Consider the following 27708-nt stretch of genomic DNA (forward strand, 5'->3'; position numbering starts at 1 on the left):
AGTATTTTTCCTTCTGCATCAAACCACCTCTCCCCCCATTACGAAATTACTGCCGTGTGCTGTTAGAAGTCAAACATTTCTGTACGCTGTCTGCCATGTAAAGATTTCCCCAGAAGTATTTTTTTTTAAAAGTAAACATGACAGCATTTTTGCAGTAGGAAGGCATATTCAACGGCCAGCCATCTCGCTAAGCGTTTACTTCACGCTCCGCGCCACTGAGCTGCTTTTGATAGGGGGCAGATGAGACACTTGACAGCACCTGCGCTCCAGGACGCGAACAGGCAAGCGGTTTGCAGGAGCTCCCCGGCCGCCGAGCGGGAAACTCCTCTTGCAGTAATGCTGCCGACTCTCGCAACGGCAGGCGAGCCACTCCAGTGCACCAAAAGGCAAAAGCTGTCTAATCTTGTTCTGTTTCAGCTGAATCCTTCAATAAAGTTTTAAGAGTAAGTGCAGGCAAGCTGTGCCAGGCCAAATTATTGACAGAAACATACTGTCCACCATGGCAACAAGTGGGACTCTATAGCAAAAATGTGAGCAAACAGCCCACTTCTACAGCAGCATCTGCCAAAGGGGTTTACAGCCAAATACACGACAACTGTTACTGCTCTGCTCACATTTTAGAAGTGGCCAGCTTTAGGGTCAAAAGAAACATCTGATTTACTAAAATATTGCAGAGAGATGAATGCTGAAGTTAAAAGGACTGATCCTCCCTCATCTCCACCTGCTTCCAGCTGGTTGGACCTCACTGACTCCAGCACAGTTCATCCCACCTTTTGCAGGTCTAAGAGAGAGGGGTTAAATAAGAAAAGAAAAAAGAAAAAAGTAATCAGGCCCCAAGAGCAATCTGCATAAGCTCCTCTTTCTTCATGTATAGCCTACTCTGTCTTAACAAGCCAGTAGCCAGAGACACGTTACAAGTGTCCAGCCTGGAACGATCACATTAATCCACGGTTCTCCCATCCACTGAGAAATACCTGATTTAGTCCTGCTATTCTGATTAGAAGCAGTTTTTATTACAAGTGCTGAGCACCAAGGAGCACCTCATTTAATCAACAAGCGTTTTGAAAAAACTCACACTGGACAGCATGCCTGAATAAACGCACTTTTAATTGCTCAGCTAATTTACCCAGAAAATTAAAAATCAGGACAAACCAAAACCTAATGCAAAAATCCATTAGATTTTCTTTCCCTGTTGAACTTTTTTTGCTTTTTTTTATTGTAGACCAAGACAAAGTAGAAGCTTTTTTACTTTAAACCTCTTAAAGTCAGCAACTAAGAAAAAAGTTGAAATCTATTGATACACCACGCTAAAAATCAGTCTCAACACACTTCAGAGAGACCCCTCGCTTAAAAGAGATAACACCAGCCCAGTTAAATCTGTTCATGTATTGAGTTTCATAGCCGCATTTCTGCATGCAACTTGCGGAGAACATTACTGTCTCATGAGCGATCTGCCGACGAACTTCAGCTGGGTAAGAGAAGGGACAAGGTACTTACAACTCAGTCCAAGAGACCCTGGCTGACGCTCCCTCCAAGCTCTTCTGTTGACCAAAATTCTCTGGCTACCGGGACGTGGGCATTCCTCCCTCTCTTTTCCTCTCTCTCCCTTTTCCTCTCTCTCCCCATCTCCCTCCCTCTCTCTCAGAGGCAGTGCTTCTCCCATTAGAGGAATTAAAAGTGGTTGGTGCCATGCTAAATTTAACAAGCTCATTAGTATTCTTCCTGTGTGCTTCCTAGTGAACTCTCCCTATTCAAGCAGCTCTCTCTAGCTGAGGGGTCAGGCGGCTAATCATTAAATCAAACTAATGTCACCCTATCACAATCGGCCTAAGAGAAGGAGGGTTTATTATTTCAGTTTATGCTAAATAAACGGTTTTACAAATGGTCTCCAAGCAAGGTCAACAGCAGCTTCAATTACAAGACAAACTTAACAAGAGTTGCTATAAACCAAGTGCTCCATATTGACCTAAGCACAAGCTCGGCTCCGCATATTGCCACCAGCAGGATTGTACAGGAATGCATATTGTAAAATAAAGGAAAGGGTAATCTTTTCTTTGCCAGAATTTGTGACTGCACAGAGACTGTTCATTCACCTCTCCCCAACCAGCTTGCTGCTCAGCTCAATTCACCCCACACAAAGGCTGAAGACCAGACCTCAATGGACCGAGTGAAACATGTTCAAAACTAGGCTCTCTATTGTGACTGAATTTCTTAACATCTTTTCAAAAAGCGGAGAATGCCTTGAGGCTAAAGGAAGAAACAGGCTAATGGTGAATTGGGAATACTGAGCAAATTTCAGAGCCCTTTCCTCCTAGCTTTTGAGGTTGAAAGCAAGCTCTTTCCTTTCAAGTTTCAAAGTCCTTTTTCCTCCCGCAGTGTCACAGAAGGATTTGAAAAGAAGGTAATTGTGCTCACAGTCCCCCTGATCAGAGCTTACGTCCTATTTCTGGTATTTCGGAATACTTCTTGCAATAATGGTGCATATAGCTCAATCCCTTAACCGTCCTGCACTCTGCAATTGCTCATTAAATGAACAATTGATGGTATAAAATGCCTTTTATGTTCAAGGTCTGGATATAAGATAAGCATTCTAGTACTCTAAATTTGGTTTACTAAGGAAACTCTCCATCATTAAATTACAAAACTGAAGTCAGAATATCAGTCTTTCCCAGAAAAGTAGCATTTTAGGTTGCTGTGAGCCAGAAGGAAGGGAGAGTATGGGATGTAAAAAAAGATTGAGTACTTAGGTTCTTAATAGAATAGATACCTAAGTAAGGAAGCAATTTCCCTCACGTTTTTGAGACTTGATATTTTCTTTCTTGAAATGATGCAATAGAGCAATTTCCAGGCTCATTAGGACACCTGTATCTGCACCTTCTTGCATACACATGCTGATCACTACTCTCTGGCCACCTTAAGAGCAAAGTGGGAGAAAATACATCTGTAGGATTGTGCCTGCCTTTAAAAACAGTGCATGTTGCAACCAAAGTTTTGTTTTGGGTGGGTACAGTAGTTTAAATCGGGCACTCTTGGTCCCAAGTTTGTTATTTTCCTGCATTTGCAGCAACTGCACATGAAGTACACGCTCTGGAAACACTAACACAGATATGAAGCACAATGCTTATAATCGGTTTTAAAAATAGACTCCAACCATACAAGAGGCTACAGAATCTGTTAGATAACAAGTATGGTACTTACTTTATTTGCAATGCTTAAGCATACCTTATACAAGACTTTTGTGCTTATAAATAGCATACATTATCTGAGCTAACCACTGAAAATGTATAGATTTATATTCCCATTTGTAATGGATTTTCAGCTTACTTATTTTCCCATTACCATGTGTATGGTATTTTCTAGGAACTGATTTGTGACCTTTGGAATACGAATACACAGCTCTTTTCTGTTTTTTGTTTGTTTTGAGAAACCCGTTATATTCTTTTGTTTGTCATCTTTAACTTTCACTGGAAGAAAAAGGATTTAACAAGGAAGCAGAAAGCGGACCCAATCCCGACAATACCTACATAATACTCTATCCCCCCATTATTTTCCACAAATGATAGGTACAGTCATTTTTGCTGCACCTACAGCACAACTCAATTCAGCCCTGTTTTTGACAGTACAGAGGCAGCCAGAACACAGCGCATCAATACAGTTTCTACGACTTTCAAGACAGAGCCTGATCCTGCGCTCCTCTGGGTCAATGGCAGGGCTCCCACCGACCTGGAGAAGACAAGACTGGGCCTGTACGGAGCTCACACTGCTCCAACATTAAGTCAGCCATGCATTGCTATCAGCAGAACATGGCTCACAGCCCTTTCCAGCTGCGCACGTAACTCTTGCGCAAGACTGCTGGGGAACCTGCTAATGGTACAAGGCAGCTTAAAACTCAGGTAAACTTTTTCAGGCATCTAGATCGGAGAGAGCCTTGTTAGTAGCAATGTCTTTATCTCAATTTCTTGATTATCCACATGAATTTACACTGCTTGGTGCCTCCCCAACTGCTCCCAACTAAAACAAAGTGGCTGAAGTTAAACAGACATATGAGATTATGTAAAATAAAAGCATCTTTAAAGTTTCATACAAGCAAACACCTACCAGATTTAACTGAGAGTCTGCATCTGCAAACCCCAGCATCAGATCTATAGGGAGATGCTAAAAATCTCATTTAAGCTAAAAAAATCCTACTTGGTGAACAAGAGGTAGCTGCGGACACAGCTACCTACACAAAGGCACAGGGTGCTGTGGAAACCTCCTTGTCAGTCCTGGGACTCTCACCCTCAGAAGGCAGACAAGGAGGGCACAAGGCAGGGCTGGGCTGCCTTGCACCTGATCCTACATCTCACTGATCATGTGGGACATGGGAAAAAAAAAAGGAGTAACATTTGGGTGTATGCCTGAAGTTACTGACCTGACACTTGAGCCATCCCACTGACTTCAATGACTTTGGATCAAGTCGCGGAAGTTGCTTGCTGCGAACCAGATTCCCACAGTATCCTGTTGGTCCAGTTTGCCTAGAGCTGCCCAGCTGAACGGCCAACCAGCCGATACACGGAGCCTGAGCCCCTGCAATGCCCAGCCCCAGCCCGCGGGGCTGCGAGTCTCAGGGAAGCTAACGGAGGCACTCATTTTCAGCAACTCACAGCGTCAGACGCCAAAGAAGTGTGAGCCTCACTTCTGAACAAGCCCTCTCCCAGCCCATTTCCACACAGGCTTTAAAATAACAAAAACAAACAATTTAAATCAAAACAGCTGAAAACCACTTTTTCCCTTCCCAGGTTCAGGGCTACACGTTTCTCCCATGGCAGACAGTGGATTATTGCAGTGATACTTAACACCGCTCGCGAGCACAGCCCCCAGCACTCTGGTTTAAGTGTTAGTGACGACATTGGCTGCTGCAGGAGAAACGCTAAACCCTGCACCCAGGTACTGAGCAGGTGGTGAGCTTTTAAGTTTACCTTCATGGGGCCTACAAGGCCCAAATCCTGCTTGCTTTACTGACACCGTAATCCCAGGGATTCAGTGAAACTATTCATGCAAGTGGAGCAAGAGGGATTCACGTCCAGCATCAGAAATGGTCTGGCCATTGGGCACGAATGGTCTGTGCCTGGAAAACGTACTGGAGATGTTTGTTAGCATGTGGAAATGCTGTATCATTAGCTTGATAAGAAAGGGACTCTTAGTCGTAAAAGTGCTTTGTGGTTCCGTTGGACAAGAAAAAAAGAAAGCCTTAATGCAGAAGTAGAAAACATTTGAAGGTAGAATTAATTGGCAAAATTAACATGTAGTATGCAATTTCTCCTTTTCAATTTGCAGAACTAGAAGGCAGGCAAAAACATCTCCCTTTCTTGGTATAGTAAATTTTATGTTTTGATTTTGCTACTTGAGGACTGGGAAACTTGCATGAGAAAAATCTCTTGCAAAAACAATCTTACTTTTTCATTTCCCCTTTTAAAAAGTGTTCCACCTTACAAAATTCAGCAAAGACTGCAAGTTACTGTGCGATGGCCCCAGGAAACTAAAATATTTGCTCCCAGTCTGCTGATCGGGGCTAAAACTCGAGCTTTGCACTTTCAGAGTATCTCCAGGATTATTGCTCCTCTCCAACATCTAGCCTCTTCAAAGACCAGGAGTCTCAAATGTAACTTGGAGAAAGATGGCTACAGACATCAGGATCTGACTATTGACAACCATTTCTCAGAAAGGAAAAGCTCCTCAGCCTCTTGCAAGACACTCAAAAGGATCCTGATTTGAAAACATTATGAAGTTCCTTCCATTAGCCAGTTATTAGACTGTTAGTCACTGCTTACTTCGAGCAGGCTAATTAGTTACATCAAAGGCACTACAATAAATTCCCAGGAGGGTTTTAGGGGGAAAAATGTATTTCTCAACCATCTAATAGCACATTTACGCCTATCTGAGGGTAACTGCCTCATTTCACTGGGCACTGGGGGACATTCTGTGGTGCTGTCACTTTCTACCAAGCCAGCAGCAACACCAGGCCTTAAAGCTGTTTCACAAAGCTGTTTGTAGCCTGATATAAATGTGATTAGCCATGCTTAGAAGCCATAAAAAGTGAAAGAGAAGTTATAAACCCTTTGGTGCACCATCTCCCTTTGTAACATCTACAGCCCAGATACCTTGGCCTTGATAGAATTAAAAAAGTTACCTTAATTAGTGTTGCATACAAACGGAGGTGACATTTCTTCCCTTTTTCCTTCGGTGGGTTCAAACTGCTAAATGCAATCATTACCCAAACGCTATGTGGTTTGCAACAACCCAGAGCCTTGGCAACCCTTCAGTTTAGATGGCAGATATCACCTATTTCATTGCGAAATGTATTTATTGCTGCATCCTTTTGCACAGTTGCAGTAAGAGTCAGTGTTTCCATTATATCCCTGTACTTCTGGCCTCTGAAGCATACCAGCTGTTTAAAAATATGTTATGGGTTACTCTGCCCTGATTTACAGTGGCTGCAATCTCAGTTGCGAACAATGATTTCATCAAGGTCTCAGGGCAAAATCTGAATGCCATCTATTTTTTGTGTGTGCAGATGTATATGTATATGTATTTCTATATACACATATGTATACAGATGTGTGTGGTCACATGCACTCACAAATTCAGCTCCACCTTACATTCCATAAAGTCAACTGATTGCAGATGAGGCTCTGCATGATACATGGATGTCCGCACATAAGTGTCCACACAGGCATGCTGGATACATGAACACAGAAATGAGACTTTTCACATCACATTCCTCATCGGAAGTCTAAACAATTGAGGAGAAAAATGCTGCAAAACAAATGCAAGACTTACAGCAAAGGATGTTTTCAAGCAGAGAAAAAACCTCCCCAGAAAACTCGAGTCCTGTACACCAAACAATTTGATGCTTTGAATGATATTCTGGACACTAGTGCATTAGTTAAAAACTGCAGAGCTACTAATCCACAGATATTGTCAAATATTCCTTTTATCAGCACTGCTTCTCCCCCAAGAATTTGGTATTCCGAGAACCCCAAACCTGATGCCATCTGTTTACCTATCAAGTAGATGCAGTAAGTGTTGAAGTTCAGAGGCTGTCTTCCCCGCCTGGAGACACCCCCTTACAAAAGAAAAAAAAGTCTCCTTAGGCCTTAAAAAGTGCTTGACCTTCCCAAAGACCAACCTGTTTTTTCTCCCCTCTGCTCACTTTCTTCTCAGTTTTCTCCACTAAGGAGGATGCAGGAGCTCTGGCAGAGATATGCGCTGCCATACTACCTCACATAGTTACCGTCTTCACATTCCAGTCATCAAAAATACTACTGCCAGCCACAAGCAAGCATCAGACTGGGTCCAAGGATGGGTGCACGTGAGTGGGCAAAGAGAGATGGAGAGTGGAGAGCCTGGAAGGAAAGGAATAAGCAAATTCTTCATACTATGATCTCCACTCCCCTCACCTAGGGAAGGAATACTCTTAAAAGCTTAGGAGAGAAGGCTTGTGACACATGAGTTGGAGAATTAAGACAACTGACTACAGCTCACTAGCCTCTGGGGTCTCCTTCCCAGGACATTGGGTTCCTCCTTGCCAGTGCCTCTCCTCCCTTCTTCACTCCCACTGCACGCTTCTGGCCAGGCTTCCCAGCCTCTGGCTGGGTCCACCAGCCTTGCCTGCTACATTTGAGAAGAGGCAAGAAAGCCTGAGACACACCAGCTTTTTCCAGCTTCTCAACATGACCCCACAGCAGGAAGAACTGCACGCCAACCAGATCATTTTTTGGATTAAAACAAGTTAATGGTTAATGTTTTCTGCTGAGTTCTAGGGATGAGCAAAACTGGTTTCGAGACTTCATTTTTTTGACTACTTCTGCATTTGCCTTGCTAACCTGAATGCTGTAGAACAGATTTTAAAAGACACTGGAATATCGCCGCAAGCTTTTAACAATCCCACTGCATGCACGTACTTAAGTGCTTATACCTGTCTTAAGCAATATTATATATTTCCATTTATCATTACGCAATGGACACCTGAGATCAGAAAGATAGCCAAGTTAGAAAAACACTCATATGTTCAGAAAGAAAATGTCAGAACAATTTTATTAAAACAGCACCCTCTATTCCTACTACACTAGCCACAGCAGCTCAAAAAGAGCATTCTTAACGTGTTAATCATGTTTTGGTGGCTTCGTCCATGCACGGTCTGGCAAAAGGAAATTTCAATATTTCCTTATTATTTTTTCCTTATTTTTGGCTACCTAGATTTTCAGGCAACATTCATTTCATAGAAAAATAAACTAAGTTTCATCCCCCAAAAAAGTTAAATAAGCATGATCTGTATGAGAAGGAGGCTGGGGAAGGAAAAGGGAACCACCTGAACAGTTCACTTGGCTATGTACAAACAAGCAAAATAAAAATAAATAAATCACTGCACACTGCCCAGGAGTATAATCACTTCTGTGTGCTGAGAAAGAATGCAAAACTGTAGCCAGTAAAGAAGGATCCATTCCAATCCAGAAAGTATTCCAACATCAAAAGAGAATTACCGAATTTTACTGAAAGAAGCCTATTTTAAAAAAACAAAGTAAGACTGCCTCTTAAATGTACCACTAAGAATTCTAACTATTTCTAAGCATGCCACAGACTTTTCCCCGTCATGGCAGAACCAAAACTAAAAAAAATTTTCCTCCATTTCTGTTAATAAGTTTTGTGTAATAAAAAGGTGCAGCACTGTTGCATTAAACAAAAGTGAGGCATAAAGAAACAAAACTAATGTCAGAAAGGGTATTTCCTCTGGAAGAACAAAGAAAAAGAACCAGAACATTCTTTAAAGGAAACGCAACCTCCGCAGGCATTTCACACACAACTGGCATGAGGGACTGAACCTCCAAGTTCTTGCAAAAGTAAAATTGTTATGGGAGAATTCACAGGGGACTATGGACTTAAAGATGTTTCTGCTCCTTGAATCTCACCCTGGTCTTCCAAAAGCCACTTCTCACAACTTCGTCTTCTTCACTCACCAAATGGGTAAAATACTGGCAACTGATTTCATAAGAGAAAAAGTATTTTTATATAGCAAATAAGGACAGTAATGATGGAAGGTCCATTTGATTTATATACAGAAACATCCAGTTAGATCTGAAGGCACAATATGTTGAACAGTCAGCCCAAAGCTGCCCTACAAATCACCCTGTATATTAAATGTGCCAACTCTGCAAAATGCAGCGTGCCTCCCATTTCTGTTACGTAAAATGGTTGTCCACAACTTGCACAATTTGTCCACAAATGTGTAACTATTGACTAATAACTATTTACCACGTCCTTCTGCAGGGAAGGAAAATAAATGAAAAAAAAATAAGACCAGAAGAAAACAAACAAATCAACCTTTAAAGTGTTATTGCCCTGAATTCATGATGCCTACCCTAACCAGCCCTTCTGCCTATTATATCATTAGCAGAGAAATCTCACCCAAAACACACTTCTTCACCCTCTTCATATCTAAACTAGCTTAAGTTCTGAATGAGGGCTTTTAATAAGCTTCCTGAAAAAACTGAATAGCAGCAGTGGACTTGATTTACCAATGTCCTCTACAGATTGCTAAATATTTCAAGAAGTTTTTTTCCAAATAGTGGCCATGTTCTTTCTTCCCCAGTGAAGGACAGAAGGTCCATCTTACCGGCACCAACAAGAATTCATTTTTTTCCTTTATAGAGAAACCATGGTCTTTTGGAACTACAATACAGATCTCTCTCACATCATACTGCCAAATCTTTGAGATTAAGAATAATACTTTTATGCTAATCTCATTGTTTGGACCAGTTTATCACAAGTCTTGTAAATGTAAAAAATAGCAGAAGATAACCCGTAGCCTAAACACCTTAAGGTACTTCTACAGTTATCCGTGACAATGTTGTCAACTACGCCACAACCATTTGTTGTATTAACATATCCTTCTTGCAGAGGATATGAGATTTAACACATTTGTCCTATAAAATTCAATTAGCCTTTTTAGATGTACCAGAATTGTAACATCAAAACCAGCTAGCTGTAAAGAAGAAATTCCCATTAGAAAATGCTGTTTTTTCATGGCAAAAAGACTGACAGTCCACAGCCCTCTCACAGCAGAATACATATTGGGCTTGCTTGTTGCAACTCCTTTCTAAAGACTAGAAAAAAGTCTTTTCCAGAGCAGTAAGGTTACCACTGCACGTAGTCAGCTGCACTGAACTACGTACTTCCCTCTCTTTCGGGTCTTATCTTCAAAAAAATCACAGAAACAAAGATGTAAACTTGGACATTAAAGAATGTTAACATCAAAGTACGTGCACTACTTTTTATATTAACCAAAGCCTTGAACCAGCAATCTAACTGGCACAAATCAGGGGTGTCTATGTAATTTCAGAATCGGCTGAACTGAGCTCTCTGCCATGGCCTGCATTTGCTCACTGACTTTTCAAAGCACACTATTGCTGTATGTTTTTACAACTAGCTGCCAATCAAGCAAGCAGCAGGAATCGGAATTCGCTTCTTGGCATCTTCACAATTCATCTGTCCACATTTCTGAACACATGAAGCCTTCTATTTGTTTCTCTTCCTTTAATACTTTTTTAAAATTTTAACATCTCCATCCAGAGAAATTCCCTCGCACGGGGGCAAACCATGGCCTGTATCACATCACTGCCCTTTGGTTTACATAAAAATTACTGTATACCATCTCAGAGACTTTATTTAGAGATGTTTGGCCTTTTTTCAGCCTTGTCCCACCACGAACCCCCCGCAACACACCGGCATAGCTACCAAACCCTTTCAAGTGAGCCTGAGGTAATGTATGATGCCATGTCAAAAGAAGGTGAAACTTGCCATTTTCCTTAACATAGAAAGTTAAGGAAAATCAAGTTCTGAAAGACATTCTCTGAGAGGGAGCTTGTTGAAGCCTCAAGTTAAGTGGAAAAAAGAATACACAGGTGCGTAAGGAAATTATGTAAACAGATGCCAACAATATACTTGCATAATGTATCCCATGTACCCCATGTATCCACTGTTATGTCTGAACCTGCATATCCCAAAAGAGCTTCAAATTCTCTCATCGAAAAGAATATTTATTCTCTCCTAACCTTCACCATTTCCCACAAAAACCTGGGTTTTCATCAGCATTCACACACACTCCCCCTTGCTCTTCAAGACAGTTCCAATGGCATCTTCATAAGCTGGATTCAGATTTGTCTGGGCCTGTATTTAAAGGCATGACCTTCCCAAAGGCTAGCTAACACACTCAAGCTAACGTGACTCCTGCAGAAAAGGCAGTGCAAAACATGCAGGTGGATGGCTGGACAACACTTCAATTTTTCTTTTCCCTTATGCTTTAACTTACCAGCTTAGCTCATACTGAAGTCTACGCAAGACTCTCAGAACATGTTACCTCATAAAATGTCATACAACTTTAGCCAGGACAACACATTAGGGCTTCAACTAGTGTAGCTTATGCACCTCAAGTTACAAGTATATACTTCAGGGTAAATGGGAAGAAGAAAAAAAAAAAAAAAAAAGAGACACTCAAGTCTGGATTCCTAGCATTTTTGGTACCCTATTTATGTTTTATATTAATAGGACAAAACCCAGGATGCACACTCTGATGCAGTAGTAAAACACTGAGCAACACACTGTAGTACATAGCTGTGTACTCAGAGGGACTGCTCTTCTCCCATGCCACATCCTTCTTTTGCCTCATTTCCAAAGGAAACAAGGCTAAATAATAACTATCAAGGAAAGGCAGAAAGGAGTTTCGTATCTACCCTCCATGGCTTTCAAACCCACTGAACAGACTAAACCATTTTTGTCTGATGCAGGAGTTTCTATACTAGATCTCTACCAAAAAAAAAGCAGCCAAGTGGAGGAGATGCTCTGTTATCAGCCCTTCTAACATCAAGGTTGCAGAGTGATTTCTCTTTATCATCCAAGAAAGTACTTAAGCATGGTGCAATAAGTGTTCCACCAGAAGAAAAAAAAAATCTTTGATCAGAACCAGCATCTTATTAGACACCAGAGAATTAAGGCAGAAAGCCATGCCCTGGAGGAAATTCCCAGGAAGGTCCATTCCTACTCCAAGCAGCTTTGTGTTTCAAACAGAGATGCTGATTAGGGATGTGACTCAGAGCAAGTTTCCAGGATAGATCTTACAACTTACAGCACCAGAATGCAACCTGTGGTTCACCTGTGGTTCTGTGCAGATTCACCTGTGGTTCTGTCCAGATTCACCTGTGGTTCTGTGCACTACAGCAGTATCTGGATGATTAAGATGTCCATAGTGTTTGCAAGTAGTTGAGTATTCTTCTGAGGACCAGCCAGTTGTCTTGCACAGTCCCCCCTCAACCACTGAGGAAGAGAATACACATGAATGCTTTCATATATCCAACAGGCTCATCAACCACTCACAAAACTAGATGGAGACATGAACATGGAGACCAACTACAGAGTCTGTTTTGCCAGGCTGACCATAAAATCTGTCAAACTGGAAATTAGGAAATCTATACATGCACAGTCTTAATGAAGGGTAGCAATTGAAAGTGTGGCCCAGGAGTGATCATAGTCATCTTCACAGAATAGGAGCATGGTTGTAGAAATGCCAGACTTGTATATCAGAAACTGGGTTTACTGGCAAAAGGGCCTTCTCCTCAACTCCTCCACAAGACAAGACCACTATTCACTTCTGTGGAAGTTACAAGCAGGAAACAATGGCAGGAGCAGGCCCAAAGGAAGCTGGGAACAAATTGCACCTTAAACCAATAAAACACCTATGGCCCAGCAAGTTGTCTCATTACTGAGAACAAGTCAGTAATTAAAATTTTAATGGAATGCAAGCAGGTTTCTAAACCATTAGGCACCACAACACACAGTGTCAACAATATGGCTGGACAGGGGGATAGAGAAAAAAAATCAACCAGCACTGCTTAATCATCTTGGACTCTGTCCTGCAGCTACTCATCCGAGGAGCACCAGTCAGGAAAGTCCACCACATGATTGCAACTACCTCCTCTATAGCAGTAGGTCATTAATTTTTCCTCCCTCTTCCCAAATTGTAATGTTTTACTCCTAAGGTAAAGGAAAGTAGGTATGTATTTTTGCCATAAAACAAAATTATCATATACTGTTTATGAAGTATTACACATTTATGCACACACAGAGCTATTAGAACATAAATAATACAAGAAAGGGGATAATCTGAATGTAACATCAAGCCCACAAAAGAAAGACATGGCAAAATTAAGGTTGCCTGTGCACCATCGGTTATGACCTCACGTGTCTAACTACCATCTGCTTCAAGATGCGTACAAAGTAACGTGCCATTTTTGTTCTGCGGGACACCAGCTTCATCCAGTGCATGGGGTGGACAGCATGTGTTTAAGGAGCAGCTTGTCACTACCTGGTCCTCTTCTCAGAGCTCAACGTGTGGCTCCTCTGCCCTATGGGCTGCGCTTCATTGAAGCCCAGCTCTCCAGATAGAATTATTAATTTCCTCCTGGGCTTTCTCTGGTGCTCGTCACAATAATACCCGAGTGCTTCATGAATATTAACAAAATGTATTTTATCACTGTTCAGCGAGGTGAAGAGATGGTATTATCCACTACCTACAGAGACTACCCATTTAGTGTCCCTAGTTGTAGGTGCCCAGTTTAAAGAGCCTGAGAACCCAAGTTTTCAGAGTATTTAGCATCAGATCTACTTTATACAGTTTGTGTTTTCAAGAGTTATCTATGACTGCATTTGTTAGCATGCACAAGTGCTTGTCTTTTTGAAAATCAGCGGCAAGTCACATACCAAAAAAAACAAGAAACACACCATGTATTGGTGGTATTGACTTGCCCTAAGTAATCAGAGTTCTAGGTGTGCTGTAATTAATGATACCACAGAAGTTCCTACATATCTGCACTTTTGTGGTTAATGTGTTTAAAAAGGTGGGAGTTGTGACTGAAGATTTCCTCGCTTCTGGGGCATTTATAAAAAGTCTCTCTCCTGAGCAGATATTTTATTATCTAAAAGGTGATTTCAGTCTCTAACATCTCCTTCTATGGTAGCAGAGAGATACTCTGTCTTCTACTTGGTTACGTATTTTAATGAAAATACAGACATTTATTCACAGAGACCTCCACCTCACTGTCAATGCAGCAAAAGTTGGCCAAGGGGAGTGACAGGCTATTAAAAAAGGAGCGGGGGGGGGGGAATAATACAGTCAAGTGTCCTGTTTCTTCAGGCCACCACACTAGGAAGGGATGAATGCATGTGATCATATAATTAAAGACTGCATTATAATGCACAGGCACAGATAATTCCATGTTGGCATTCCTGATTTTGTAATATAAATAATATTCCTTGAATTTAATGACTTGCATATGGCTTCATATAGTATTAAAAGCAACAAAGAAAAAAGCAGAATGGAAAGCTGAATATGGCAGGCATAGGAAACGAGTGCTTTTGATTCAAACCACTGATCCCTTTGAAACCTCAAGCCAACAAAACACCTTATAACCTTAGTAAGTTATCATCCCCCAAGACATCCAGGACAGAAGACAATGGACAGCTTCTTAAGGGTTCACAGACAGTTGCTGATAACAGCAAATTTTGCATGTTGAATCCCAACCCAGGTTTTGAAGAGGAAGGTTGCTCCAGTGAGAACAAACTTGCTGCTTCTTCCACTGAAATGTACTTCTGCTGTTCCATCTTTCACCTTGTTATTTTTAAAATGCTGCATCTTTCCCACTACTATCTCCTCCTCCCAGTCCTATTCGCTCTACCAGCCCTGCTCTCCACAAACCTCTCATCTCAGACCCATTCTCTTCAGCCAATGTATGTTAGCCATGAAATCTAAGCTCTTTGTCCTGTTCCTTGTGGGAAGGATCTCCTTGCTCAGCTGCTCCCATCTTCCCTCTCAATCTGTTTTTCTTAATCTTTAGTCATGCATGCCAGTCAGTGTGCCCCATTCCTGATGATTCCCCATCTCTCCCTCCAGGTTCCCTGTCCAATCTCAGCACACTGAGCTTGGGCTCCTTTCTTCAGCTTCTTTTTATGGGATCTTTTCTCTGCCTCACCCCTTTCTCCCTTCTGACAGGACTCCCACTCTCCAGCCCACATTCAATTAAACCGAAACTTTCCCCCATTGTTCTCAGCATCAAACCCTGAACTAGCACAGGAAAACAGAGGTGGGGGTGTCTTTCACGTGATATTCAGAACAGTGGGGATCCTGTAGGATCTTCTTCAGTTTCCTCTCACTTTTCCTTTACATTGTTAGCATTGCCTTTTCTTTGATGAAGCTGGCTCGTAATAGCAACAGATAAAAAATACAGACCTAAGGTCCACTTGCATGCTTTGCAGGAGGAAGGAAGATAATACCTGAGGAGTAATTATCCCTGCAACTTTCATAGTTGTAGTTAAGTCTACGGAAGCTGAGAAATGCCAGTTCATATGATCAGAGCAATAAAGTAGCATCCATCTCACCTAACTCTAATGTAATCTAGTTGTCTAGGCTCCTTCTATTATTAGCTGAGAAAAGACACCTCTAGCTGGTGATTCAGCCTCTCTCAAAATGGAAGTACTCATCCTTTGGACATACATCACTGACTATAGATCACCTGGATGATTAATGCCAGTTAGACATCTACCTTTCAAAAAGATAAAGGTAAGGTGAATCCACATCCTAACGTTTAGAAATATGGGGAATGCAAAGTGTTTTTTCATAGTTTTCTGTAGAGGTACTGTTTTGCCATCCAGTAAAAATGCGTGCATCCAATCTTCAATTTACTTTGCAACTGTTTGGTCCAATTTAATCTTTCGATAAAGTAAGCAGATGAACTGAAGCTAACAAATTTCATTCTCTATTTTCATTACAGCAACCAAATATTGTAGGGGAATTTGAAGAGCAGTGAATAATTATCACTTTCAAATGATTCATCTAATCTTTACTGGGAAGACTGAAGTCCCAGTGATACATGCAGTTGCTTGGGACAGACCAGCTCAGCTTCTCACTGGCTAGATAAGGAAGCCAGGCCAAACAGTACCAAAACTGGAACAGCAACACTGAAATAGCAACCAAACAATATCACTTCTACAAGTCAATAATATGCCTTCTCATCTTGACTGCTTATTTTAATCAAATATATAGTCTACCATTTTGTAATAAGGGGCTATCAGCTACAATTGCAAAGGTAAGATAACCCAGCCAAATCAATACAGCCATATTTTTCCAAAGTCTAAGGAGAACACCTAACACTTTCAGCCTTATAACCAGTAAGGCTATGATAGGCATTTTGTAAGATTGGTAGATGGTCCCATTCCCAAAAACATTCTCTGGGTTGGATGTCTCACGTTAGAGACACCTCACTATAGACATCTGGGTGCCTGAGATGCAAAGGTACTGAAAGCTCACAAGACCATTTACATCAGTGAATCATTCAGAAACTTTCAGTGTCCTCAAATTGGGCATCTGAAAGTCAAGGCCTAAAACAATATGGACTGTAGCATCACTAAGTAATTGCAGTCATGATTTACTGATCTACACTGTCTTTAGCAACTGAATTTCAAAACCCTGTGTGTCCTAGTGAACAACTGGTATTAGTCTGTGCCTGCACAGAAGACTGGAGATGCAAGAGACCAAGACCTCCATGAGTGTTGTGCAGCCAGTTACTTCTCTTACTCTTTCTCCATCTATCTGCCTGTATCTGTTTGACTGTTCAGACTATAAACTCTCCAACAGCAGGAACTGTCTGTTATCAGATATATATACCCACAACTGAGCAAAGTAATGCCTCTCAGAATGGGTCCTTCAAGGGCACTACAAACATGTTTTTCAGGCTGCACAATTTGAGTCTCTCAGAGGTCTACTGGAGAGCCTATATTTAAGCATCAGTTACCCAATGTGCATACAGTTACCTTTGAAAAAAATGGTGTGCTGCCCATTAAGTGTAAACATGGTAAGGTCTCAGTCATGGTTGAGTCTCACAAAGGAAGTGCAAGAAATTCTCCCTTTGTTGTCGTGTTTAATTGGCATCACTAATGTTTTAACACAGTAAGCTCTTGAAATCAACACTCAGAATATTCACCCTTCTCTTCTGATTTTCATTGGAATGTGCCTTCCCTCACTGCTGCAGAGGTAGTTTGCCTGGACAGCAAAAGGTTGTAAACTTTTAAGTGTTTCCCTCTACCTCCATCACTGTTACCTCTAATAATGACTGGGGAACATCACTTGAATTGGGGGCTGTCTGGTAAACACTGGTCTCCTGATCACATGGAGAAGGAAAAGCACATGTACCCTATCTTGCTGAGAACACCTTTTTTTTTTTTTTAAAACCAGGATCCAGTGAAGATTGATGAACTGTACAGTACAATTAATTGTCATTGTGCCCAGATGAGTTATTAAAGCTGTGGAGTAATTAAATCACATCCCGTCTTTCTTCTTACACAGTCAGGACAATCTCCATGTTAAAGAAACACAGGTAGACATAAGAAGCAGGAAAAAACTCTAGATTTCTTTACTTCCAGAACTTGACTTAAGATGGCTTTGAAACAGCTCACTGCTGGGAGACAAAATCGAGGAAGAACCATTGTGAGTGAGTAAGTGTAGGTGTTTGTAAATAAGGCAAAGGGTAACTTTAGTAATTCATGAAACATTCTCAAGCATTTGTGCATAACTGGTATATGTTAGATTTCATCGTTTGAATTTTAACTTGCATTGCCAAAATGTTTCATTTCAAAGTTGGGGGAGGCTATATTTACCATTGAGGGATAGTAAGTTTTAAAATACTGTTGCCATCTCTTAACAGCTAACAAATCTGGAGAGAAGAATCAACCACAGAACAAAACTGGGACAAGGGAATTGTTAACAAAAAAACCACTTCTCCCTTCAGCTCTACAAAGAGATCACAGAACAGTCCTTTACTCAAACCAGATTTTAGATGCTTCCTTCCGTGCACAGTACATATGGCTTGCATCTATTTCTTTAAAACAGAGTTACATTTCTTCCTGTTAGTAAACATATCAAGGCTTCTATGAGAACTAACAACAAAACTTTTCCTGCTTTTAATGTAGATTGAACATGGGTATTTTAAATGGGAAATAATTTCTTTGATCATATGCATAAACAGAATGGTTTCATAAGAACTAACAGGTAAAAATACAGCCTTACATAAACCTGTGAAAATTCGTTCATTTTTACACAACCAGCATTTGATGAACTCTGTCTAGCACAAAAGTACTTTGACAAAGACTGAATTTAACTTGACAAGAATACCTGCATTACCTTTTCCCCTCCAAGCTTATTTTCCCACCTTTCTCCTTATTCCACTTTTTTCTTTTATTCACCACCCCTTTCTCCTTTGCCTTTTTTTCCTTATCAAGAAGTCACTGGTGAGTAAAATATAAAATGCTAGCATGTGAGCAAATAATTCCTATCCAGTGCCCTATCACCCCTTCCTCTGCCATCCTGAAGGCAACACAATCACTCAGAAAGAAAAGTTAGTAGCAATTTTAAGCAAAGCTAACAAATGAAATATCACAGGTTTTCATGCTTCACGCTTCCAAAATAACACAGCACTGTCCACCCACTCCAACAACTGGCTCAGAAGGATTTCATTTCCTTCCCAACCTCCTCAGCTTGGTTTCGAATACAATAGTGAATTTGACTGCACATGTAAGCTGCTATGCAAAAGTCCAGATTACTAGTAATACTATTTATTCATTTTGCACACAGAGGGTGAAAAAAAAGGCAAGAAATCTGCATAGAAAAATGCGTAAAAACTGATTCAGCAGTTACATCTTGCTAATATTAAGGATAAACCCGGCTGGCAGAAACCCAATGGTGAATGAGAATGTAACAAAGATGTAGAGAGATAACAAGATCTGGGGGCAGCTTATGTAAATATAGGCAAAAAAATGCTCTCCGCTGTATGAAAACAGCGTGCTGGGGGTGGGGTGATACACAGCAAAGAGGAAATCCTAGCTAATCACACAGGCTACCCAGCTCTGTACGTGGCACTGGCCTTTACCAGAAGCACAAGCCTGCGGTGGAAGACAAGAAGGGTGCTGGGGAAGACGTCTATAAAGGAGCTGATGTTGAAACGCTCTACAAATAAACTCCAAAAACTACACACACAAGAGGAAAATATGCCACAGTGATGGCATCCAGCATTATCTTGGTGACAACTGCATACAGTGCAACAAGCTTGGAAACAGCCAAAACAACAACTACACGCCAGCAACTTTGAACAAAAAGGTCTGATGTATGCACCCAACTCTGACAGACTAGTTATTTGATACTAATTGGGCTCTGCTAACAGCACAGCAAGAAGAGGCAGCACTGTGGGGCTACAGACAGCAGTCGTTTAGCTAATCTTAACGTAGACCTTCGTTATCACAGCTTGGCATCAATATTGTACTGTCCTCCGAAAGCCTCCCACACTGGTATTTCCACAGTTGCTGCTATGCCAATCACAATGACTTTCTCTGAAGCATCCAATTTTCCCAGCAAAAGGCACATACTAAATAATGACAAGCCTGAAGCTCTCTCATTAACAACCTTTTTCATCTGTCCATCCATCCAAAATAAGAGCATGCAGCACATTGTTCCAACCTTTGCCCATGCCGCATCTTCCCATGGCCAAGCTGCCCAGACACCACTGCACACAAAAGCATCACAACGGCATCCTTGTTTTCATGGGTACCATACATCTCTTGGCAAAACTACAAACCAAATGATGTTTCTTCTCTCTCAGAATAGATACAAATAAACAAGGTCGCTGTCTTACCAGGCTTGCACACAACTGTATACCACAGACATTATCACCATTGATATTTTACTTCCAGCCTTTAAGTCAGAGGTCTTGTCCATATAAGAAGTATACTTATTTCAAAATAGATGACCACCAGCGTATCTGTGATGGCAACAAAAGCAGCTCAGCTGTGTCCACACACCATTTGGAAGGGCCCTGGCTAAACTGCTTGTGCTTTTCTTGAACTCATTTCTGGAAATATCTGGCCAGCTACCCCTGAGGTCTTTAGCAGAAGGCAGACTGCAAGCAGACCAGTGACAACATGCACTGCAAGAAACTGGGTGAGAGAAGAACTGCCCAAACCAGAGATAGAAGTACAGTTACAGCAGCCCATCGAAATAAATGCACGACCGTCCAGTAACAGAAAACAGATCTGTGCAGTTCCTAGGCTGCTGGCCTTCATTAGCTCTCAGGATCCAAACCACATCATTGCTTATAAACTCTTCTTAGAAGTTGTAACTAAGATGGCAAGAGAGGAGGGAGGCAGGGTTCAACAGAGGACTTCTTTAAAGCCCCCAACAGCTATCCCTCATTAGCAGAGATGAACATTTCTCAGAATCAAAAGACAAAATCTGAGGCTAAAGGAAGAGCAAGTTTGGTGTCACAGTATCCATAAGGACATCACTTTGAAGTGTTGCTTCTTTGAAATATGAGTAGTAACAGCAAAAATGTGAAATTCTTGTGAATGAAATTGAGCAACAAGAAAAAAGTCAAAATACCCCTAGCATTCCTGAAGCATGCCAACAAGCAAGAAACTGCAGCTAGGCTAGAATAAGTATACTCCCACTCATGATACTGCAGTACCTGGACTGCAGTAAGAACAAGACTTAGAGAGGAAGAGTTTTAACTGGTACTACCCCATAAACTCCCCCTTTTTACTTCCCCTTTTTTCTCCTTTATGTCCTTTCACTTCCCAGTGTGAAAAGAAGGAAAGCAAAACAGCAAACTAGAGAATATGATTTTAGTCTAACTGTCATGTCAGCTGCCAGGACCAGCTTTCCAGGACAATAAATCACCTGGTTATGGATACAGAAAGTTCACATATTATTAAAGCTCACTTTAATGGTGAGGGATAAAGATTCATCCTTTCTACAGCGAAATCTCAGCACTGAGGATCCCTCACCAACAGCACCACATTCTGTAAGACCTCTCGGTTTTCCCAGTAAGACAGTGGCAGTCAGCTCCAGGGAAGCCTCTGAAGGACATGAGCAGCATCAGCCAGAGCCCAGGGTTGGGAGTAGTGCACACCAAGGCAGAAAGGTTACGCTATGAGTGGCAGAGCTGGAATCACACCCTGGCAGTCGCAGTTTGTCAGAACCCCACTCAAAACACTCAACGTCATCTTTGAACAATTAGAGCCCATGCAGTCAAAAAAATCTTCCTCTCTTTTGTGGCAGTAAAAATTGTTATTGAACTAAGTCCCACACCTTTTGGCAAGCTGAAGAGCAAAAGACTTGGTCCAAATGCAACGCTTTTAAGATCAGTGTTTACTCTGTGTGACCTTGTGTGTTTCTCTGACACGTACTAGCTTGATATACTGGGTCAATATTAGTTCAGAACAGACTACATTTTATGCCAACTGCTCTTGCATCAATTTTTATCAAGTCAGATGGAGTTGTTGTATCCAAAATCCAAATGTTTTCTTTTATACCTTTCCTGTACAAATTGTTAAAGGCTTTGTACTGTTAAGCATCTGGCAAAAGTTGATTATGCACCATTAAATCTCTTCTTGCACAGGAGCATAAGTGGGTTCAGGGCAGCTATTAACATATGCCAAGGTAAAACAGCATCATCCAGTGAGATCTCCATTTGAAAGAACATCTTAAACATTGAAAAAAAAAAAAAAGCACACACATATCTTTATCTGTTCATTATTATACTTCTTCATTTAACATCTGTGCTGTTATTCTTCCACTTACAGAACTTTCCCACCTTTTTGGGTGAAGACAAAATGTGCAGCCTGATCCTTTAAAAGCGGAAGTTTTCAGCAAGTCTTGTGCTTTACACAGTAAGCACCATCTAGGTGACAGCCAAAGAATGTATATTTGATTTATACAGGCCAAAGAGTTGCCTCAGAGTATTAAAAAAAAAAACCAACCACAAAGTACTCACATCTCCAGAAATCACTCATGTCAAAGGAAAATACAGCAGGGTGCTTCAAACTTCTTAGGAGGTTGTTCAGAACTTAGTCATTAGATTGGCTTAGAAGTTAGAATCTAAGAACGTTAGAATCTAACGTTCTTAATACTTACATAAAATATCACAACAGCAACTACAAAAATTACCTCTCCAGAAATAATAACTACATGCATTTTCTAGCTGTGCCTAATGCATTTTAGCAGCTTCAAGGAAGCAAGGAGCTGTCATTATGTGACCAGTCAGCAGAACAGCAGTGAGGACACAGTTGGTCAGCAGTGGTGCACCAGTTTTTCCTGGAAATAATCTGGTATGGACTAACAAAATATTTATGGACCTGTCCATTTAAATACAGATGACTAGTCGCACTCAAGTTGCCATATACATCAGTACCACTTTCTCCACACCATCAGAGGTTCGTAGAGGACAGTGAATAATCCCACATCTTCTACAGACTTCAGCATGGAGAAATCACTGGCATCTGTATTATAATGTTATGAGTACAGATAAGCAGCACACACAATGCAAACTATAAATATGATTCTGTCTATGCAAGTTAATGAAATGTTATGAAATATTAAGTTAAAGGATTTTCATGGATTCCACAGAAGTCATGTCTTCAGCTTCCTTGCCTCCCAAAGGCATACTAACAAGCACAAGTAGCCAAATATCAAATCCTCACTAGTAACTCATAGTCTATGTTACAAACATGTCATTACTCCCCTTTTTGCACTGAAAACCAAAGGCTGTTCTTCCCCACACTCACCTCATCCAGCTGCAGAGGGTAGCTGTGGGAAAAACTTGAAATTTAAAAATAAAGGGAACTGGTATCTCCTTTATTTCTTGAATTTATGATCAGTCTAAGCAAGCTGAAAGAGGAAGAACTGTTCTGTCTCTGAAAGTACTCCAAGCACTACAGCGTGACCTCTCCAAAAATACTCCAACTTCAGTTTGGAGAAACTGTCTCCATGTTTTGTTTTGTACATCAGAGTAAGGGCTGGCCTTTTACTGCAGAGTGGTATCATTCCTAGAAATGTGAAAACACAGAAATCATAGAGGACTTTCTCTTGCAGCTTTATACCACAGAAAAAAACCCCACATTTACTCACGTACATTTTAGTTAAGTATACTGTATTCATCATCATGTTCAAGGAATCTGGTAGTAACAGTTTATGAACCATGACACATTTGTTCTATATCATTTCTGTCTATAAACCACACGGACCCAGGCACTGCTACCGGTCCTACACAGAAGGCACCAGCATCACCAGCCCTGTCCAGTAGTGTATGATTCCACACACATCAGTCATTTTGGCTTCCACATAGCTCTGCTGTGCCCCTTGCCATTGCCGTACCCGCAGACAACGCCTACTGAAGTGACACGTCAATAAGATGAACTGTTCAATAGGTCATATTCCTACTGAGACCATTTCTAACAGCTTCCCTGCTGACTTAGCCCAAACCCATCTCCAAGATGGCAATGGAACAAGAGAGAAAAGCTGCTCCACACCTGGATGTGGTCTTAAAGGAAACACATATATTATGCTGGGGATATTTCTGTTAGCTTTTCCCAACTCTTACAGGGAGGACACTTTTGGGAAAGGAATTAACAATTTCCCCATCAGCTCCATCTGGAAAACAGCAACTGGTTAGCACATCAGAATAAATGAAAACAAGACCAGAGCAGCAGGCAGAGTATAGGTGAGGGAAATGACAATTACAAAATAATCTTTCATTGCACCTTTAAACACATTCTGTGCACGTGCCAAATTTTGTAGCTTCTTTACCAGACATCAGAGTGCAGTCCATTCACAGCCATGAGACCAATACCTCAGAATTGCTGACCAGTACTTACAGGACTAATCAAAGCCTTGGCAGCACTTCATTTAAGAAATCCAGTTATCTTAATATCAACATTTGGCATTGAAGTAGATGTTTATATAAAGAGAAACAGTTTTATTTGGGCACCCACACTACTAATAAATGAACACAAGACACCAACACATACTGTTTGCTTACTGCAAACCTTGCAACAATAAAATCTATATCACAGTCATTTCTAAATCAAGTTTGAAGCCACACAATGCCTACAGCTTGTAAACATCACCATCATGTGTCTATGAAGAACTACAGTGCCAGTATCTGCAACCATTTATGCGATGTGATTCACAGATTTTTCTGTGTTTTGTGTACGTTGGCATATCTTGAGGGCATGCTCAGTCTAGTGTGGCGCCTGTTTTTCATTAAATGGGAAGACTTTTTAAAAAAATAAATATAGCTTTTCATCAGAGCCCTGAGGCATCCATTCATCACCTTATCTTGTCCCAACCAATTTTTGAACAGAGACATATAATAAAGTTCTCATTTTGCCAAATGCATAAAGGATTTAAGGATGGTGAATGAACAGAAGAAAAATCTGATATAGATACTTCCAACTTTTTTTTAATGTACCAGCAATGTTGCCCATTTCATTCTCTCCATCCTGCACAGTGACTGGAGTCACTTCATTAATTCAGTGCTCAAGATTCTCACTGGAAACTAAAATATCATTATATACGTAGCAGAAAATGGGAATCTTTGATAGATCTCTAACCCACCTGAAGAAAACTAGAATTGCCATTTCCATAAATAAAATGGAGCTGAAGAACAGCTCCAGAAAGCTCTAGGAACATAGAAGGTAGTAAATTCTGCTCCAATTATATCAAACAGTGAATAAAGCACCAGTCAGAGACAGGCACTGCTGAAACCAAGTACGGTTATGCTGCCAAAGCAGCAACCCAAGATAAGCAACCACTCTGAGAGATGTAAGGAGACTCATGCAGGACAACTCCATGAGAAAGAGAACAGTGGGGAGGGCTGTAGCGAAGACAGGGAAGGAGGAAAAGCAGACACTGGCCTCAGAAGTGCAAGGCAGTCTTAAATGGGGCAAACTGAAGAAATGGAAAGGGAAATGAGAGGGAATGGAAAAATCACAATGAGCATATGAGAACACAAAAAAGAAAAAATTAAGACAGAAAACAAGAGGTGGAAACAACAGGAACCTGGCAAAGAGAAATACTTTGCTAGGAGATCAGAAGATGATGGACAAAAGGGTAACTTGAGAAAACTGAGGAAGGAAGGAAAGAAAACTGAAGAGGAGGCAAAGGCAGGAAAAGACACAGAAAAGGCCAGTCCTGCCACAGCATACACAAACAGAAGTGGCTAGTGAGAAGAACCAGAAGTACCAGACCTGAAGTGCAATATAAAAAGAAACCTGAAGAACTACACTAAAAAAAAACAGGAAGAGCACCACATTATCTTCAGCACCAGGTCCACGTTATGCCCCTCGGTAAGTCAGGGTTCCAAATTCTGGCAAATTCAGCAACTCCTCACGTTGTTTTTCCCTGTCCTCCCACTTAACGCAGCCTTATCTCCCCTCCCTGCAGGAGGGCATCATCCCACACTAGTCACAGCTCGTGTCATCCTCTGCTGGGCAACTCCACTGGGAACTCTGCCACCAAAAAGCCACCGCCAGTTGATTTATGCCGTTTTTGTAAATCCTGCTGTACTTCCATGTTTACCACTACACACTACACCACTTATCACTTGTAGACTTAGGATAATGAGAACCCTAGTGACTCTCAAAATACTTGCAAACTGAGGTTTCCTGTTGTGAGAGTCATTGGTTGGGGCCTGCCTGAAGATTGCCATAAAAAAAATACGGGGGAGAAGTTATTTTTGTTTCAAGTTTGTTTGGCTTCCTTAAGAAAAAAAAATTTCTACTGGCCACTTCTTATGCATGAGGTTGCTTCAGGAGAATGTCTGCATTTCAGCTCAAGCTGTGATCTCCCTATCTCCTCCAACTTAGAACACTCATGCAGACTATTTTTGTAACTCTTACCATCGTAACCAAAATACATGACATCACTCTTTCTATAGGTGTAAAAATGCTCTCTTCCACACACAGTATTGAATTACTTCATTAGTCGGACAGAAAGAAACTCTGCGAGTTTGAGAAGCAGGAAGAGTAGGGCTAGAAGCTGGGGTTCAGTATGTTATACCAACAGTATCTTGGTTTGACATTAAATTGTGTCCTCACAGGTCTCTCTTGAATGTCTTTCCCTGGTTGGGGATTTTCTGTTTATTTCTCTCTAACCTCAGTTCTGTTACTCTGTTTTGCTTGCAATTCACCACAGATGTTCTCTTTCCCAAAAAAATGCTCATGTGCTCCTCTTTCCTTTCTTTTTCTTGTAAGCTTATGTCTGTCTTCCCCCACCCATTTGCTCTTTCTCCTAGGTATCTCAGCTATCACTTATTTTTAGCTTTCTTTCAGCTGTTTTACCTTCTACCCATCACCATTTCCAAAACATTTCCCCCTCACTTTTTTCCATCCAGCTGTCATTTCCCTCATCCTATAGGGAAGTCTTGTTTCTTCATCTGCCACCTTCCACCACTCTCCATTTTCCAAATCCTGGAGCCCAGTCCTCCCAGTCCAGGACTGAGCCATGCCTCCAGCAGGGACTGCAAAGGGCAGGCAGGGGAAGATGAACCAAAGTAGGTAGCGGATACAGCCCTGACCTGAATCCCCCAGCTCAGAACCGGGCTGGTGCCACCACTAACCGGTGGGCTCTTCTGAAACAGGGGAGCAGCTGCCCGGCTGCAAAGGTACCCAAGCTTGGGAGCCCTTGCTACCTTTGCTGTCTTAGGAGAGCACAGGATCTACCTCCTGCACCACTCTTACCACACGGTAGGTTCCTCCTCGTTTCTCCTCTCTTGCCCTAGCAGAAGCAACATCTACAGCGTTAGCCCCGCTCTGAGCAAGGCCAATTTGATCTATGCTGCCGCCTCTGCCAAAACCTCCAGCTGGAATACCTGCTGCCTGTTACCAGAGAGACAACACGCCGTGGAGGCAAAAGGCCTGGGAGGGGAGAGCAGCAGGAGCTCAAAGCAGTCTTTCATGGGGACGCAGCCTGCGCACCACCCCGTGCTTCCTTCTCCTCCGCTTCCAGGCAGGGGGGGGAGCAAGAGCCTAAAGAGATCCTCCCTCCCGTAGGCAGCTAGTGGAATCCACTGCAAAGTGTTTTATTGTCCCGACTTCTCTCCTCTTTTTGCAAGGGTGGGTAAGGAAAGGAAGAAGATCGCAGATTTTTCTGGCAAAGTGAAGCAGTGTGATACCTGGCTTCAGAGTAAAAGCAAAGTCCTCTGCGAAGCAGGGCAACGGGCCACACACATCAAGGTACCATCTTAAACATGTACATCAAACAACCCTCTGTATGTCAAACTCTTCCTAAACAAAAGAAGATTAAGTGTGGAGGCTGTTATATATATAATCCTCCCTTTACAGATGAAAGTAACATGCCCTGAAAGAATAAAGACCCAAGTCACAGAGCAAGTTGATCAACCTCAGATTGCAACTGGTTGGGTCCCCAGCATTGTTCCCTACAAAACGAGGCTGCCTCATTTAAACCGTAAGAGACAACTTAATATTTAACAGTGATTTTTTAAGAAGATCTGGCTAGTGTTAGAGTTCCTTTTATTGCTCAGAAGCAATTAAGGAACAGCATTTACAGGCTCTGTAAAGCTGTGCTCAGTGACTGAAAGGCCGGGTGGAGCTGATTACAGCCAGAGCAAATCGCAATTGCTTTTAAAAAATTTAAGAATCCCACCTCATGCTCAAACAGTCCTGGGGAAGGTCTCAGAAAGTACTTCCCAAGGGCACACCACACAAAGTGCTATGAGCTAAACATTGAAAACTTGTTTCCACTCTCACTCAAAAACAACGTAAACCAAGAGGAGCCATTCG

The 27708-nt window shown here is 41.6% G+C and overlaps 1 protein-coding gene across 8 annotated transcripts in view; it reads right to left on the minus strand.

Annotated features, from left to right (window-relative positions):
• GLI3 (GLI family zinc finger 3) overlaps positions 1-27708 on the minus strand; it is a 215829-nt gene that overhangs the window by 150391 nt on the left and 37730 nt on the right. Inside the window, exon 1 of one of the 8 annotated variants that reach the window (XM_075493587.1) lies at positions 3666-3694. The exons of the other annotated variants lie outside the window; for them this stretch is intronic. The gene's annotated coding sequence lies outside the window, so the exon portion shown is untranslated. Of the gene's footprint in view, positions 1-3665; positions 3695-27708 lie in introns of those variants that run through there. 8 annotated transcript variants of the gene reach the window in all.

Source organism: Mycteria americana, chromosome 2, assembly GCF_035582795.1.
Source record: "Mycteria americana isolate JAX WOST 10 ecotype Jacksonville Zoo and Gardens chromosome 2, USCA_MyAme_1.0, whole genome shotgun sequence".
NCBI classification, from domain to species: domain Eukaryota; kingdom Metazoa; phylum Chordata; class Aves; order Ciconiiformes; family Ciconiidae; genus Mycteria; species Mycteria americana.